Raw genomic sequence first — 18,127 nt, 5'->3', positions numbered from 1 at the left:
TCCCCAGATTTGCATATATCAATGACGCTCCCGCCTGAGTCAGCCGCCCAAGAAAACAGCAGTGCTAAAATAGCCACCAGGCAAAGAAAGAGCGGTATGTGTTGGATCTTAACTCCCGTTCCGCCCAGTTTCCGCCATGCGGAGCCAGTTGAAATTCCCCCTCAGATTTGTGCAGGAACTGGATACATAATTTGATGCCAATGCCATTGAATTGGCATTCTGCTGTGACCATGCACTTCCCACAGAGGGAGGGAATAGTCACAGTGAGAGTCACTCCCAGATTGTTGCTGCATATCTTCTGGCTCAGAGCACAGACGCTTCGGATCAAGTATGACTCTATGACATCCCTACAAAGCGCAAATCACTTTGCCAGGACTCGGAAGTTGTGTGCAAATAAACCATAAAACAATGATTTTTATCTTTGGCTGCACATTTGGGAAAGATAGCTCTGGCTGGTTGGGCAGTGGCTTAGAAGATTGTAAGATCCACCCCCTCCCCTTAAGTACAATAAATAAAACGCATCTGCTGTGGCGCAAACATGTCCCAGCAGTACATTTTAAATCAGGAGAACGAACTCCTCAAGGGTCCAGACAAAAGACGAAAGGCTTCATAAATGGAAACCATCTGATGGGCGGGGGGGGAATTTGTGTCTGGCCAATCATCGTGTGGTGCAGTGGAAGTGCAGTGCTTGAGTGGACGGGGATTGAGTTACAGGGAGGGAGGGAGGGAGGGGGTTGAGCTGTACACTGCCTCTCGGGGGCTGGCTGTGCAGGCATTCAAGATCTTTGCTCACAGTTCGCCGGGCGGTGCTGAAAACTTTCGCAGGTTGAGAGCCTGTTTTGAAAATGTCACAAGGCAGCACCGCGATTCCACACAAAGCGGCAAGGTGGAGCAATCGGAGCCAGGAGGAAACAAAAGGGGGAACCCTGGCAATCTGAAGCCATCCATCAACTTCGCTTATCAGTTGACATGCACTGAGAGTGGTGGCGCTGAGCTACACCAAGACAGGCTCCAATTTACCGGAGATAAACAGCACACCGAGCGCCTTGGTAAGTTCCTTTCCCCAGCTATTAACCCGTCGGAGGAAATCCCCACTCTTTTCTTTCTATTCAGGGTTTACGAAGGGAGGGTTGTCGTGTGTCTTCTCGGGCATTTCCTTAGTGCTGGGCAGTCTAAAGCCGAGGTTTTGCTGGGTTTGGAGTGAGTGGGTAGCTCTTTTGATCCACATGCTGTCCGGTTACTGATTTATACCAACAATCTGGCACTGATGTCAACGCAGCAAGGACCCAGTAGCTCGAGCTGGCTCAAAGTTCCCTCCAACTCCCTGAGCTCCCTCCACTTTTTGCACAATTGCAAACAATAGGTTGAAAAACACTGGTTTCGTTCTCCCACCAGAATACACAGCTCAGGATTTTATTCCCAGTGGGGAATAAAACTCTGTTAGGTTTGTGTGAGGATGCATTTTCATATATAACGGTATTGAGCTGAAACTCTTGTGCTCACACACTCTCTTACCGCTGTGGACAGTCACACAGTGAGATATGTACTGGAAATGCTCAGCCGGTCTGTCAGCATCTGAAAGGTGGATTCAAATCTGGGTGCAAAAACCTTCCTCAGACCCTTACTGATCCGCTGTGTATTTTCAGCATTTTCTGTTTTCGGGTCAGATTTCCAACATTTGTACAATTTTTTTTTAACCTGGGCAGCTCACTTTCTCCCTTTTTTTTGAAGTGTTACAAGTGTTTTCAGTCAGTTAGTGTTATCATCATACAGAATAATGGAGTAGAGGCTGCTTTGCAGGTTGCACAGTACATTGACAGACCGACACAACTCCACAGATCAGTACACTTGCAGTGGATTGCTATAAAATGTAATGCCATTTGATCATGTTACAGCACTACCTTCTTTCGGGTGAGATGTTAAACTGAGGCCCCGTCTGCCCTCTCAGGTGCACGTAAAAGATCCCATGGCACAATTTCGAAGTCCTCCCCGGTGTCCTGGCCAATATTTATCCCTCAATTGCCATCAGTAAAACAGATTATCTGGTCATTATCACATTATTGTTTGTGGGAGCTTGCTGTGCACAAATTGGCTGTCACATTTCCTACATTACAACAGTGACTACCCCCCACAGCTACCTGGACTTCCTCGCACCCCGTCTCCTGTAAGGACTCTATTCCATTCTCCCAGTTTCTCCGTCTCTGCCGCATCTGCTCCGACGATGCCACCTTCCATACCAGTGCTTCCGACATGTCTTCCTTTTTCCTCAACCAAGGATTCCCCTCTACCGTGGTTGACACGGCCCTTGACTGTGTCCGTTCTATCTCCCACACTTCTACCCTCACCCCTGCCCCTCTCTCCCGGAACCACGATAGGGTTCCCCTTGTCCTCACCTTTCACCGCACCAGCCTCCACATTCAACGGATCATCCTCCGCCATTTCCGCCACTTCCAATGTGATCCCACCACCAAACGCATCTTCCCCTCCCCTTTCAGCATTCCCTAGGGACCGCTCCCTCCGAGACACCCTAGTCCATTCCTCTATTACCCCAGCACAGCTTCCCCTTCGCCCGGCACCTTCCCGTGCAAGCGCAGGAGATGCAACACCTGCCCTTATACCACCCCCCTTCCCACTGTCCAGGGCCCCAAACAACCCTTCCAGGCGAAACAGCGATTTACTTGTACTTCTTGCAATTTAGTATACTGTATTCACTGCTCACGATGTGGTCTCCTCTACATTGGGGAGACCAAACGCAAATTGGGTGACCGCTTTGCGGAACACCTCCGTTCAGTCTGTAAGGGTGACCCCGAGCTTCCGGTCGCCTGTCATTTTAATTCACCGCCCCATTCCCACTCAGACCTCACTGTCCTTGGGCTCTTGCATTGTTCCACGGAAACCCAGCGTAAGCTCGAGGAACAGCACCTCATCTTCTGATTAGGCACTTTACAGCCTTCCGGACTCAATATCGAGTTCAACAATTCCAGATCATAACCTCGGCCCCTATTAAATTTTTATATATTTTTTTTATCCACACCTTTGTTTTGTGCCCTTCCCCCTTTTTTTCTCTCCCACATGGCAGCTGTCTCCCATTCTGCCAGCGTATTTCACACCTAATCTAGAGCCGTCTTTTGTCTCTTTACTAGTCCTATCACCATCTCGTCTCGTTTTGAATACCTCTTAATGCCTCTTCACTTCTCTTTTGTTCTTTCATCCCCATTTCCCAGCCCCCAAACTGGCCTTTTAATCTGTTTCATTTCCCGAAACATTGACTCTCTTTCTCTCTTCACGGATGTTGCCTGGCCTGCTGAGTATTTCCAGCATTTTCTGTTGTTACTTCAAAAGTACTTTGTTGGCTGTAAAGCGCTTTGGAATGTCCTGAGGTCGTGAAAGGCACTATATAAATGCTAGTTCTTTCATTTCATTTTACCTACTGCAATATCCCACTGGCTGCACATTATAATTGGGACTGGTAGCAAGTATTAACTGGAAGGAGAGATAATGGGATGGATTGTTGTTTACACCGCCAGAGTGATAATCTGGAGGAGCGGATCGCCCGCCTCTTTATAGAAGCCACCTGATTTTCATTCGATTGGCTCAACTTTAACCACCCCCCCGCCCCCGGTGGAAACCAAGCCGTGACATACCCACTCCTTCCGGGAGTCGGAGCCTGAGTATGGAAATGAGGCCCAGAAGTTTAAAAAACAACTTGTTTGTCGCTCGCCCTGGCCCCCACAACAACCCCCCCTCTCCCCTTCACACACGTACCGATCCCAATGGAATGAAAATGGGATGGGTTCAATAAAGGAAGGTTGATCAACTCATTTGGATTACTGCCCAGTTAGGGAAGAAGGAAATCTACCCAATGTTTTTCCAAGAGGATTTATCTCATTTATTTAAACGACCTACCTGCATTTTTAAACAAAAACTACCAAAATTTATTTTTCCAGAACAGGTCCAGCCCACTTTGCCTGCCTCTTTTAAATGAGAGCCCCCCACAATTAAATTTGCTTCGCACTGAGGCTGCAAATCAAAACATCCACGTTTTCCTTGCCCCATTTGATTAGGGTATTTTGATGTGCTCCCATTCCTGATGTCCATTTTCTACTCCAGATTAATTGTAAAGCTAGAAATCTGCAGCCAGGAGCAGCCATTTGTGGCTCGAGTGTCTGAACAGTGTGTTACTGATATCAACCCCTGCATGAAAACTGAGAAGGGAGCTCTCATTCTTTTTAGCCCAAAAACCAGAGATGAACAGTTTTTCTCAATAATGAATGACCCGCTAACAAAATCGTGGGAAGGTGCAGAATGTGCGATTTCTGCGAATGAAGCATCATCTGTAGCTTTATTCATTGCTGAAAATATTGGGTGTTCTCCATTTTGTTTAAAGAGGAATTTCACCCCGTAAATATCTTTAAAAACGAGTGCCTCAAGGAATGCAATTTTTGCACACATAAACCTAAGGATAAAGTATATGATTTTAACAGGCCTGTGTGCTAACTAAAGCAGAGTTTGTTGGACCTGGTCTGGGTTAAGTAAATTTATTTAAATTCATATCACAATAATCTATAAACAAATGGATTTATTTCTGAGTTGTACCTCGTACACAGGTTGCTACTTCACTGATTTTTGAATATGTGAACGTGCTGATAGAAAGTGTCTTTTTTTAAAAGTACTTAAAACCCACTGACCATTTCACAATATATACTTTAAATGCTTTACATCTACTACTCTGGGCTGATCTGTAAACTCACTTTCTGTGTGATCAATGCACAAATTATCACCTAAAATGGTTTGCAACAGTGGGAACCGTTCAAGAATGGATTTAAAGAACCACTTTAGTTTTTTTTATTAGTAGCAGGGCATCAAGAGGATAAACTGACCACCTCAGCAGTAAGTGATGAACAGTTCCAAGCATACTTTAAAGTATTCACAAGTTGTGGGGTTTTCATGTTTGTGAAGTAGTTCACCATCAGCCAGTGATTGACAAATTAGGCCTGAGAAAAGTGTAAAACTTGGATGCAGGTTCTGTATTTATGCTGGACTTGTGTCGGAGCAATAAATGGCCCTTTTCATCATGACTTTGGATTAGTGTAGGAGGCCTCTAATGCTAGCTGTAAGCCAAATAAAAATTGCAGGGTGTCTTGCATCTAGGAGGATCGGCAATGGGAACAGCTGCCAAGACTTCTTTCTGGACTTTAATCATTTGCTGTAAATCTTATCATCGACGGGATTTCACTCCCTCCACATTTTTCCCCTGACTGATTACTTGGCTGTGCAAGGTTTTTTGATTGAAAAATGGGAATAATCGGTGGAAATTATAAGATGATCAGGAGAAGACTACGGGGCACAACACAGGAAAGGGATCTGCGGGTGCTGCTGCTACATAAGTTATTGAAACTATCAGTGCAGTACGCAACTGCAGTAAGGAAGATCTTAGGGTGCATAGCCAGAGAGATGGAACGTAGGGCCCAAGAGATAATAAGGATCTTGTATAGGGCACTGGTTTAGCACCATCTGGGATACAGTGTACAGCTTTGGTCATTGTACTACAGTTGCTTTGAAGAGGGTATGGCTGAAGTCAACTAATGTGATGCTGGGGATTAGGCACTGCGCTGTGAGGAGAGACCTTATTGAAGGTTTTGAGATTCCAACTGAACCCAAATAAATGCTGTAGCCATGGACATAAGCTCAAAAGAAGGAAGGTGAACAGACAGCTTTATTTAGCCAATGGATGCTGTATGTACAGAACAGATTGCTCAGGGAGATTGTTGAGGTGGATAGTATCGGCAAATTTAAGAGGGTGATGGACCGGTTTTTGAGGAGAACATAGAGATAGAAGCAGCCAGATGGAACTCGGTGGTCTTTCCACCCCATTGTATTCCAACCCTCTTGAGATAAAGGCCAACATTCCATTTGCCTTTTTAATTATTTTTTGTACCTACTTGCTGGCTTTTAATGATTTCTGCACTTGGACCCCAAGATCTCTCCATTCCTCTATAGTTCCTGCCTTCATGCCATTTATAATATACTCTGATCTATCTTTCTTGGGTCCAAAGTGGATGACCTCACAATTTCCAACATTGAACTCTATCCGCCACAATTTTTCCCACCAAGATACTACACCAAACTGGGGTTCTCCACAAGATAGAAATATGGAAACATTTTACAAATGTGACTGACTGAGATTGTCCAGCCATGCTGAGATTCGGACCATTTTATTTATTATTTTGTACCCTTCTCTTGAAGGGGCACCTGCTGGGTATAGTTAGTTCCACAAGTTCTGGTAACTCTCCAGTATGTCACCCAATTGGTCATTCTTCACATTGCAGGTTTAAATAATGAACTTTGGTAAAGGACATTACAACTGAGCTCAATCCTGTCCACACTTATGTACTTCCCTGATTATAATCGCTCAACCTTTGGTGGCCGTGCCTTCTGTTGCCTAGGCCCTAAGCTCTGGAATTCCCTGCCTAAACCTCACCGCCTCGCAACCTCTCTTTCCTCCTTTAAGACGTTCCTTAAAACCTACCTCTTTGACCAAGCTTTTGGTCACCTGCCCTAATTTATCTTTATGTGGCTCGGTGTCAAATTTTTTGTCTTAAAATACTCCTGTGAAAGGCCTTGGGACATTTTGCTACGTTAAAGGCACGATATAAATACAAGTTGTTGTTGTTGCTGTTTCCAATAGGGATCACTAGACAGTGATCAGGAACGGGAACCACAGCTGGCTCCTCCTTCCCCTCACAACCCTCACTCCCCGACTGCACCACCCGAGACCAGCTAACTCCGCACGTGCGAAGGATTGAACCCGAGACCTTTTAGGTTGTGTAGCTCGGTACCACACCATGCGCTGTTTTTACACAGTAGGGCAAGGAGGAATGCTCTGAAACCTGGGCAGAGCTTTCAACTTCGGCAGATGTGTAAAACAGGTGATATCGGATCGGACGCCCATTATACGCCCCGCCTGATTTTCCTTTTCATTGAAGTCAAGGTGTAAGCCTAGATGAGCTGCTGAAGAATGGGGTTTGTACCCACAACCTTCTGCTCACAGGCAACCAGGCTCTTGAATAATCTCCATTGGTGAACATATACCCCTCTGCGAAAATGTACTCTGCTTTTTCTTACAGATATATATGAATGTCTGTGCAGTATACTCCTCTTAATTCAATGTGGCTCCATTCAATTATTGGATAATTCAATTTTGTGCACTAAATTGCTGTGTTGTTTGTATCCAAGAATTCAATTTAAGTGCAAAAATTCATTCTGAACTAAAAAGGGTAGAGTGAATACAGAAAATTTACAATGAGGTAGGGAATTTATTTATTGCACAATAAGGAGTTTTCATATTGCCACCTCTGTAAGGTCAAACAGATAATTCAAAAGAACTAATTAAACACTCCAGTGCAGTACTGAGGGAGTGCTGCATTGTCGGAGTCTTTCGGATGAGGCATTAAACCAAGGCCCCATCTGCCCTCTTAGGTGGACATAAATAATCCCATAACACTATTTGAAGAAGAGCAGGGAAGTTCTCCCCAGTGCCCTGGCCAACATTTATCCATCACCCCACATCACTAAAACAGATTATCTGGTCATTATCACATTGCTGTTTGTGGGACTTTGCTGTGCACAGGCCGGGCAATGATCCTTGCGTGTTCAGATGGGAGCTGGAGTCTGAATATGGACATTTTGGCAGGATCTGGTTTGGTACAGATATCTTTTTATAGGGGCAGTGTCACCTTGAAAAAACTGTATGGTAAACTTTTCCTTTGCCAGGGGAGAGATAATAACCAAAAGAGCGATGCATCAAGTGAGAGGATGGCAGTGCCCCTTGAATTTTACTGTGGGGTGTGCAAATTGTGTTAAGGAGGGAGATCCAATAAGTAAAGCTTTCTGTGTCCCTTTGGGCAAAAAAGTGGTTTTGTGTGACCAGCAGTACACACAGCGCCCCTGTACATGTGTACACCAGTGTTATATGTACTCCCTGTTCTAATAGTGGGTGCTGAGCAAGAAGCCACCAACTATGAGAGGAGTCATTGAACCAAAGGTATTTTTAACATTTCTTTTTAAAATAATTTGTACTTATGGTTGGTGGTAATTTAGTGGCAGAAATTCAACTCCCGATAGTCCAGCAGTGAAGGTGGTACAATCCATAGAATATAAATCGAAAGGGATAATGGTGTCGGATTCATATTTTGTATCAGATACTCAAACTTTGAATCTTTGGACTCAAATATGATCCAGAATAAAACTAACTTCTGTCCCCTGGTTATTTGCCAGCAATCCCAGGGTTAAAGGGAAGGCTGATGTTGCAACTGGCTATTTTATTTGAATAAGTGGAATGTGCCTAATTCCATGATGTTGAGTACAGAATGGCCTGTAAATCACTCAACAAATTAAAACAATACATTTCCCATATGTATTACAAGGAAAAATGGAGCAGCTTGCCATCTGTCCCTTGGAAAAAGTGGGGTTTGAGGTCGAAATTATATTGTGGGTGGTCCATCTAGGGAGCAAGATACCAATTAATATAATTGAGGTTCTATTCCTCAGTCAGTTTGCAAATAGTACTTGCTCTATGCGTTGATAATTTACTACATTAAACATTGAAATGTATAGTGCAGAGATCTGTACAGCAATTGTCGATAGGCAGTAATTGCAGAATTTCCTGCTCACTTTTTAAGTATAGACAAAATTTGGCACAGAGACTGTGTAGTGTTTCCATGGTCGGAATAAACAATATGACTTTTGAAAAGCATTTCACAGAAAGCACCCCATAACTGACAGCAATTAATGATGTGCTTTTTGTACACGTTCCCTTGGTGGATATGTTCTTGCCTGACTGACAGGTTCTGCAGACCTCTCTGCATTGAGAGACTGGGCACTTTAGGTGACCAAGGGACAGTAGGCAGCCTTTCAAACTAATTACATCATTTTGTTTTTTTGTTTGTGTTGGAGCTTTGGCACAAATTGGTGATAGGGATCTCGCAGAGGCTTGTATTCCCATGACTATTGGAGATTGAGGGGTGATCTGATCAAAGTGCTTAAAATGTTTAAAGGATCTGATGAGGTGGATACGGAGAAGCTATTTCCACAGGAAGCACTTTTTTGTTACCTCCAGACTCGTCTATTCCAATGCTCTCCTGGCCAACCTCCCATCTTCCAACCTCCATAACTTGAGTTTATCCAAAACTCTGCTGCCCGTATCTTAACTCGCACCAAGTCTCACTCACCCATTAACCTTGTGCTCACTGGCCTACATTGGCTCCTGGTCCACCAACACTTCAATTTTAAAATTCTCATCCACGTGTTCAAATCCCTCCATGGCTTTGCCCCTCCATATCTCTGTAACCTCCTCCAGCCCTACAACCCTTTCGAGAACTCTACATTCTTCCAACTCTGGCCTCTTGTCCATCGCCCACTTTCTTCACCGCCTCACATAGGCGGCTATGCCATCAGCTGTCTAGGCCCTAAGCTCTTGAATTCCTTCTTCAAACCTCTCTACCTCTCTCTCCTTTAAGACCCTCCTTTAAACCTACTTCTTTGGCCAAGCTTTTGGCCACTTGTCTTAATGTCTCCTTCTTTGGCTCATGTCAATTTTTATCTGATTAAGCTCCTGTGATGCGCCTTGGGGCATTTTATTACATTAAAGGCGCTATATGAATGCAATTTGTTGTTGTTTACAGGAATGCAGAGGAATTAAAATATGGGAGAGAGTTAAGAGGTTGCGCTACCACTTTTGAATCAATGCAATCCAATTTTGGCTGTGCGTCAACATGAAAATGATAGCATAACTCCTGAGTCAGGTCCAGTTCAGATTGTTGGATAACCCGGCCACTTGATAAACAAAACACAAAGGGTTAGGTTTTCAAATTGCAGTCTGGGTGGAAAACTTCAGTTGGAAAAAAAATTGGGTGTTTTTTATAATGAGAGGCCGATCCTCAGCACCAGTTTTACACCCGGGTGGCCGGTTGAAAATCTATCCCATAGATTTTTTTGAGTCAGGAGGTGATCACTTCGTCTGCACTCTGGAAACGTTTAACATGTGTGGCCTCGGGAGCATGTTTGCTCTCCTGGTGGGTGGTGTACAATTCGTAACCTATGGTTTAACAGGGGCCATTGCTGATTGCACTTTTTATTTAATTCATTTTGATGATGTGGCCGTTGCTGGCAAGGCCGGCCTGTTATTGGTCATCCCTAGTTGCTCTGAGAAGCTGGTGGTGGGACTTCTTCTATTTGATACAATTGGGGGGTGGGTGGGCTTGATAGGCCACTTCAGCGGGCAGTTAAGAGTCAACTATGTTGGTGTGGGATGGGAGTCACATATAGGCCGGACCGAGTAAGGACAGCAGGCCTTCCGCCCTGAAGGACATTAGCGAACCAGTTCATGCTCTTTCAGCTGCCAGTCTCAGATTCTTGTACCTCTTAACTGCGGCCCTAGAAGATTCTAATTTAATCCAATTGAGGAAGCTTCCGATTGTTTTAAATTACAGGGGTAAAACTTCACCAACTAGTGATTGTTTTACTGACAAAAATCTCTATTTATATATTCCACATATAGAATACATAGCCTGGTAATTATTGTTGGTGATAGTAGCAGGTAAATGTTTATCATTATCATTGTTCATTATTTTAGCAGAGGCTTTAACCCATTTTAAAATAGACAGGTTAATTTCTTGGCCCATATATATATTAAATAATCAGAATCCCAAATAATAGTTTTTAATCCTGTTTTTTGAAAAAAGGTTTATGAGACTGAGGTGGTATAATGTTGAACAGAGAGTGGGTTTTATTGGATGGGTACAGCATCACATGATAGGGTGGATTGTCCTCTTCCCTTTGCCTAGGGAACGTTTATTCCCTAGCAGAGAGCTGTTACCGCAAGTAACCTAGCATTTCCTGGGGCCTATCAAGCCCCCCGCACCCCACCCCCACCACCCACAGTATATCACTACGCCTGTGCCTGTAGTAAGCCCGGCTTTGCAACGGTAATGTGATGTGAGGGGGCGATCCTGGCCTTCGGCCTCGCTTTCCTCATTGGCTGACCATTAAGCACCCTGGCAGTGGGGCTTGCCCCAGGGACACCCAGGAACCAGAGAGTCTGTGGGGGTCTCAGGACAGTCTGAAGATTTAAAATAAAGACATCAGTAAAATCTTTGATGGTATTTTTCTACCTTACATTCAACAGGACGGTTTTCAGGCCTCAAAGCCGGCGATTAAGGGCGCAGCTATAGATGGGCCTCTCAGAACTGCAGCTGTACTTCTGTTTCCTGCCCTGTTTTCCAGCATAAGGCTCAGTGTTGGGAGAGTAGATGGGGGGACAGGCCTGTGCTGGGAGTGCACCTAGGCCCAGGATAGAAGTTCAAGGGCACCTCTCCTCTGACAGTTACAGCACGCCCCAGGTACGTGCTGCCTCTTGGGAGCCCACCAAAGGGCCAGAGGGATAGTTCATGCACCAATCGGCAAATATTCTAATCACATTTACTCCATTGATATAAATATTTTCATATTCATGCCTCACTATTCCATTTTCCATCATTCCATTGCACTTAATTCCATGATATTTGCAACCAGAAGAAATACAGAACCAAAGTAGCTTGTCACCTTCTCCATAGAGACTTCAAAATGTAAATAGTTCACTAAAAGAGATGGAATGTTTCTTTCCACAATATAGAATATCACACTGGTGGCAGTGTCAGCTTTATTTTGTAAGTAGTAACCTTAGATATAACAGAAGAAAATACAAACGTGCATTTATACAATGCCTTTCATATCCTCAGGGCATCCCAACGCGCTTCAGAGCCAAGCAAGTACTGTTGAAGTATAGTCACTGTTCTATTGTAGGAAACGCAGCAGCCAATTTGCGCACAGCAAGGTCCCACAAGCAGCAGTGAGATAAATGACCAGATCATGAGGGTGAATGCCTGCAGGCGATCTTCCACTCGTCTGTCGTAACTTCAACGGAAGCGACAAAGAAACACAGCGTAAAGGCTGTATACACCATTTTGCCAGGGTTTCCGCTCTCTTCCACCGCAGTTACAGTGAGAGAACCTCGCCCACAGAAATTCACCCCCAATCTGTTTAGATGATGTTGGTTGGGATCCCTGTTCTTTGAATAATGTCGTGGGATCTTTCACGTCCACTTGAGAGGGCAGACAGAGCCTCAGTTTAATGTCGAAAGACGGCATCTCCGACAGTGCAGAACTCACTTAGTACTGTACTGGAGCATCAGCCTAGCTTATGTAGTTAAGGCACAGGAATGGAGCTTGAATCCACAACCATCTCACTCAGGGGCAAAATAGCTAGCACTGAGCCACAGCTGATACTAACAAACAAAATAAACCCAGTTATGAACAGCTTCTGGAGTGATATCGTATAAATTCCTCCCTTATTAAACGTGTTGGGCACTTGAAGTCCTCTGTGTTGCTCGGGTTCACACTGACGTGAGACGCAAGCTGTAAAATTAACCTGATGTAAATAAGTGTTCAGTCGATTTTGTAATGTATATACCTTTAAGGGGGGGAACTATGTTTTACAGCTCATGTATACTGCAGTACCGGCAGTGACCACACCTGTATATAACGCTGAGTAGTAATCTGTACAGATCAGTTGCAGTGTGAGCCACGTTGAGTAAACACCTGTTGTACCGTTCTCCGCAGTCTGTGTCTTATTATACACGGACGCAACATTGGCGACGAGGATGGGATGGCCAGCATATGGCGACTCACTGTTGCAACATTCTCGACAAGGAGAGAACAGCTGTCAGTGTGCCGGGGGACCTTGATATTTGGATCCCGAGTGGTAATTCCACCCAAGTTAAGGGATAGAGTGCTCAATGAGCTTCATGAGGGTCATCTGGGAGGGGTAAAAATGAAAAGCCTAGCCAGGGCTTATGTGTGGTGGCCAGGAATCGATAAACAAATCGAGGACCTGACCAAGAGCTGCTCAGGATGCCAGAAAGTCCAAAATGCACCACCACAGGCCCCTCTACACCCATGGGAGTGGCCCCTCATCTCCATGGCAACGGGTGCATATTGATTTTGCTGGTCCATTCATGGACTCAATGTTTTTAATAGCTGTGGATGCGCACTCGAAATGGCCTGAGGTCATCAAAATATCCTCCACCACCACGGAGAAAACTATTGCAGTCCTATGGACCATTTTTGCCAGGAATGGCTTGCCAGAACAGATTTGCTCCGACAACGGACCACAGTTTGTGTCCGAAGAGTTCCGGAGGTTCTTGAAAAAGAATGGGGTAAGGCATTACACATCCGCCCCGTATCATCCAGCCACAAATGGATTGGCTGAGAGGTTCGTACAAACCTTTAAGAAGGCAATGAAGGCTATGTACAATGACAACATTCCGCTGCAGCACAAGGTGGACAATTTCCTGTTCACCTATCGGAATGCGACACATGCAGTCACCAACCAGGCCCCAGCCATGATGTTCTTTAACCGAAGGTTAAGATCTCACCTGGATTTGCTCAGACCAAACATACGAAGAGATGTTGAGAGTAAGCAATTCCAGCACATCCATGAGAAGCCAACAAGGAGCTTCAATGTAGGGCAACCAGTCTTGGCCCGCGACTACCGAACAGAAAAATGGCAACCAGGAACGATATGCACACGACAGGGGCCACTAATGTACACAGTGGACGTTGGGGAGACCATCGTGAGATGCCATGCTGACCAGATCCTAGAGTCACAGGAACAAGTCAACCCCATGCCTCGCCCATACGTACCTGGTGATGAACCCGACGTACAGGTTGCATCTACCCTAGAAACAGTAGCATCGGAAGCTGATGAACCAACCGACGACAGGGGGCCAGAATCGCCTCTGCACCAAGAGCAAGACACTCGGGAAAGGCGCTATCCAGATAGGATCAGGAAGCCTCCCCAAAGACTGAATATATAAATAGACTATTTTCAGCTAATGTTGCATGTTAAAAGTGTTAATTGTAATTAGTTTGATATTTAATTGTTAAATGAGTGTTATGGTACTGTTAATCTAAAAGGGGAGGAATTGTAATGTACATACCTTTAAGGGGGGGGAACTATGTTTTACAGCTCATGTATACTGCAGTACCGGCAGTGACCACACCTGTATATAACACTGAGTAGTAATCTGTACAGATCAGTTGCATTGTGAGCCACGTTGAGTAAACACCTGTTGTACCGTTCTCCGCAGTCTGTGTCTTATTATACACGGACGCAACAGATTTTACTGCAAGTTTTATTTAAACCTGAAGCATGTACTAATTTTGCAAATTGAATGACGTAGAAAAATAAGCCTGTACGTTCTAGAATATAATTGTTGTGCTTCCAAGAAATCCATGCCTGAAACTACACCAGCACCACCAAAAATAGAAACCTAAAATAATTTTTGACTCTTCCTCATCTGACTTCCATGTATTGACTGCAAAGAAGTGGTATTTTCATGCAGTATCTGAAAGAAGACTGCAACAATCTGTTGAGGTTTTGCTGATTCTCATAAGGAACATTCGTGGCTGCTTCATTTTGTGGCTGTTTGCTCTGGAAACTGGCTTTCTTTTATGTCTAGTCTTCGTTAATCCTCATTATGCTACAACTCTTGGCCAATTGGGAATGACGCAAAGGCGGCGGGATTAAAGTGTGGATAGTGCAGGAAACTGGTATCCAAGCAGAAGTCATCTGGTAACTATGGCAACATGGAATGTTGGGTGTGATATCGATTTGAAAATAAATTACCAGGACTCCCCCTTTCAATTACCTTTCACCAATCAGGAGCACAATAGAGGCCATTAAGTGGGGCCGGTTAACAGTGCAACTGAAATGTTTGACAAAGAGCCTCCTTACTTGGGGGAAGGGGGCAAGAAAGGGAAGAGAGAGAGGAAACAGCAACGTTCTACCTGAACACAGCCTCAGAGCAAAGCCTTTAACAACAACTTGCATTTATATAGCACCTTGACCTTAGTAAAATGTGCCAAGTCGCTTCACAGGAGCATTATCAAACAAAGATTTGATACCGAACCACAAAAGGAGGTTTCAGGATGGGTGACCAAAAGCATGGTCAAAGAGGTAGGTTTTAAGGAACGTCTCAAAGGAGGAAAGAGAGGTAGAGAGGTTTAGGGAGGGCATTCCTGAGCTTAGGGCCTTGGCACCTGAAAGCATGGCCAACAATGGCTGAACAAAGAAAACCGAGGATGCGCAAGAGGCCAGAATTGGAGGAGCGCAGAGATCTGTGAGGGTTGTGGGGCTGGTTGAGGTTACAGAGATAGGGAGGGGCGTGGCCATGGAGTGATTTGAAAACAAGGATGAAAATTTTAAAATTGAGGTGTTGCTGGACCGGGAGCCAATGTAGGTCAGCGAGCACAGGGGTGATGGGTGAACGGCACTCGGTGCGAGTTCGGATACAGGCAGCAAATTAATTTTTTATAAATGTTAAAAGAATGTAACCTTTTGATTTTGGTGTGAACTCTTCCATTGACATCATCAATTTTCATTGACATCATCAGTTTCCATGCTAACAGGGTTTCCCAGCCTCCGCAGTGTATTTCCATCGGCGGCTCATTTCCAAATGAGTACGTAAATAAAAGGGGCAGAGACGTACTTAAACAGTGGGGACGACTTGAAAACAAATTTGCATTTGCGTCGTTGACTTGTATTTTCTTTTAAATATTTAAAAGAATATACAACACCAAGCTGGAGGAACAAAGCTGGGTATGGCAGCGTCATGGTTATCTCACTGGACCAATAATCCAGAGATTAGAAAGCTCAAATCTCACCATGGTAGTTTGAAAATTTGAATTCAGTTTTAATTTTTTATAAATCTGGAAATAAAAAGCTGGGGCTGAAACTTAAAAACAACAACAACTTGTATTTATATATCACCTTTAACATAGTAAAACATCCCCAAGGCGCTACACAGGAGCATTATCAAACAAAATTTGACACCGAGCCACATAAGGAGATGTTAGGGCAGATGACTAAAAGCTTGTTCAAAGAGGTAGGTTTTAAGGAGCGTTTTAAAGGAGGATAGAGAGGGAGAGAGGCTTAGAGAGGTTTAGGGAGGGAATTTCAGAGCTTAGGACCTTGGCAGCTGAAGGCACGGCCACCAATGGTGGCGCGATTAAAATCGGGGATGCTCAAGTGGCCAGAATTGGAGGAGCGTAGACCTCGGGGGGGAGGGGTTTGTGGGGCTGAAGGAGGTTACAGAGATAGGGAGCGCCGAGGCCATGGAGGGATTTGACAACAAGGATGAAAATTTTAAAATCGAGGTATTGCTTAACCGGGAGCCAATGTAGGTCAGTGAGCACAGGGGTGATGGGTGAACGGGATTAGTTGCGAGTTAGCACACGGGCAGCCGAGTTTTGGATGACCTCAAGTTTACAGAGGGTAGAATGTGGGGGGCCAGCCAGGAGTGCATTGGAATAGTCAAGTCTAGAGGTAACAAAGGCATGGATGAGGGTTTCAGCAGCAGATGAGCTGAGGCAAGGGCGGAGTTGGGTGATGTCACAGAGGTGGAAATAGGCGGTCTCAGTGATAGCGCGGATGTGTGGTTGGAAGCTCATCTAAAAATGGGTGGGCTGGGGGGCGGATGACATATTAAAACTTTAACTCCTAGGAGGCTGGGAGCCTCAGATTTAAACTGCTTTGCTGGTTTAACCCTGGCCAGCAGGGTTTACTTGGCCTCAGGAAACCCAGCAGCTGAAGGAAGGCGAGGACAGCTTTGGGGGATGGGTAAGTGCCCTTACAACGCTGCTTGTGAACCATGAGAAGCAGTAGTGGTTTCCCCCCCACCCCCGCACACCGTCTCCCCAAGCACCCCCTCCATCAGACCCATCCCCATACAAAGACCCACGGGGCCTGGGATCGGAATCCCCCCCAACCCTCGGGTCGGGGACTGGACCCCACACACTTCAAGTAGCAGCTGCAGGCTCCTTACCTGGGGCTGTGCCTAGGGCTGCAGCCTTCTCCAGAGTGTTCCCCGCCTGACTGGAAGTCAAGCCTGTCAATCAGGCCGACTTCCAGACGGAGAACCTACAGAAAAAAAAACTTTGCATGCCGTGGAGACAAAACTCCACCACATGCGGGGAAACCGCTGGGTTTCCCGACCGATACTCCACCCCTCCCCACCTATGCACCTACCTGTCAAGATCGGGGCCTAGGTATCAGTAATAGTGACCATGAAGCTGTTGGGTTGTAATAAAAGCCTAACTGGTTCACTAATCACCTTTAGTGAAGGAAACCTGCCGTCCTTACCAGGTCCGGCCTGTATGTGACTCCAATCCCACACCAATGTGGTGGACTCATAACTGTCCTTTGAAGTGGCCCAGCAAACCATTCGGTTCTCTCAAACCGCTACATGCAGCGGTTCAAGAAGGCGGCCCATCAGCAACTTCTCAGCGCAACTAGGGGTTAGCACGCTGCATACAAATGCTAAATGTTATTTCCAACTCCGATTTTGTGCCCTATCTTCTGCACTATTATCTTGTATTAAACAGAAGGCAAACACATGCCTGGTGTATGTGCAATGACAAATTAGCACTGAAGGGTTGAGAGTACGGTGATATCATGGATTTTACATTAATGGCTCTCTTCCTGACAGCTGTTTCTATTTTCAGCAGCTTACAGCCAAGCTACAACTTCCTAAACGTGCTGCTATTAAAATTAATTAATTGAGCAACATACTTCCCCTTGATCAGACTGTGCAATGTATTTTCCTCTGAGCTTGTAACCGGCTTTCCTGACTGAAGGTTTGAGAAAGCAAAACAAAATAACAAACAATGGTGCTGACTAACCAGAAAGATCCAGTTTAGGGGACTGCACAGGTCATTCAACTGAGAATAACAAGCCCCCACCCAACAACTCAGCTGCCCTATGGAAAGCATTTCCTATTGAGAACTCCACAGGTTCCCAAAGCCTTTAGATCTCGGAAGGCAGGGTCCAGTTCTCTTCCTGCAACCCTCTGACCTGTTATAATACTCAGTGCCTGGCTTCCTGCTTTAAAGGAGTTTGACAGCAGTGATGCTGGAGTACTGGATGTTGATGCAAGGTGAATTGCTGTGCGCTACCACATACTGTCACCGCTTATTTGTGGAGGCATCGAAAGAAACTGGAAAATGCACCTTGCAGTGTGTGGAGGGAGGTG

The 18,127-nt window shown here is 45.2% G+C and overlaps 1 protein-coding gene across 2 annotated transcripts in view; it reads left to right on the top strand.

Moving 5' to 3' along the window:
* Positions 1–733: 733 nt before the first annotated feature.
* lpar4 (lysophosphatidic acid receptor 4) overlaps positions 734–18,127 on the top strand; it is a 47,127-nt gene continuing 29,733 nt past the window's right edge. For both annotated transcript variants that reach the window (XM_085995507.1, XM_085995517.1), the window contains exon 1: positions 734–1,049. The gene's annotated coding sequence lies outside the window, so the exon portion shown is untranslated. The remainder of the gene's footprint in view (positions 1,050–18,127) is intronic.

This window comes from Somniosus microcephalus, chromosome 1 (assembly GCF_052327205.1).
Source record: "Somniosus microcephalus isolate GS21.2 chromosome 1, FLI_Smic_1.0, whole genome shotgun sequence".
In the NCBI taxonomy this organism is placed as follows: domain Eukaryota; kingdom Metazoa; phylum Chordata; class Chondrichthyes; order Squaliformes; family Somniosidae; genus Somniosus; species Somniosus microcephalus.
The sequence above is the reverse complement of the archived record's forward strand: the minus strand, read 5'-3'. Positions and strand labels throughout refer to the sequence as shown.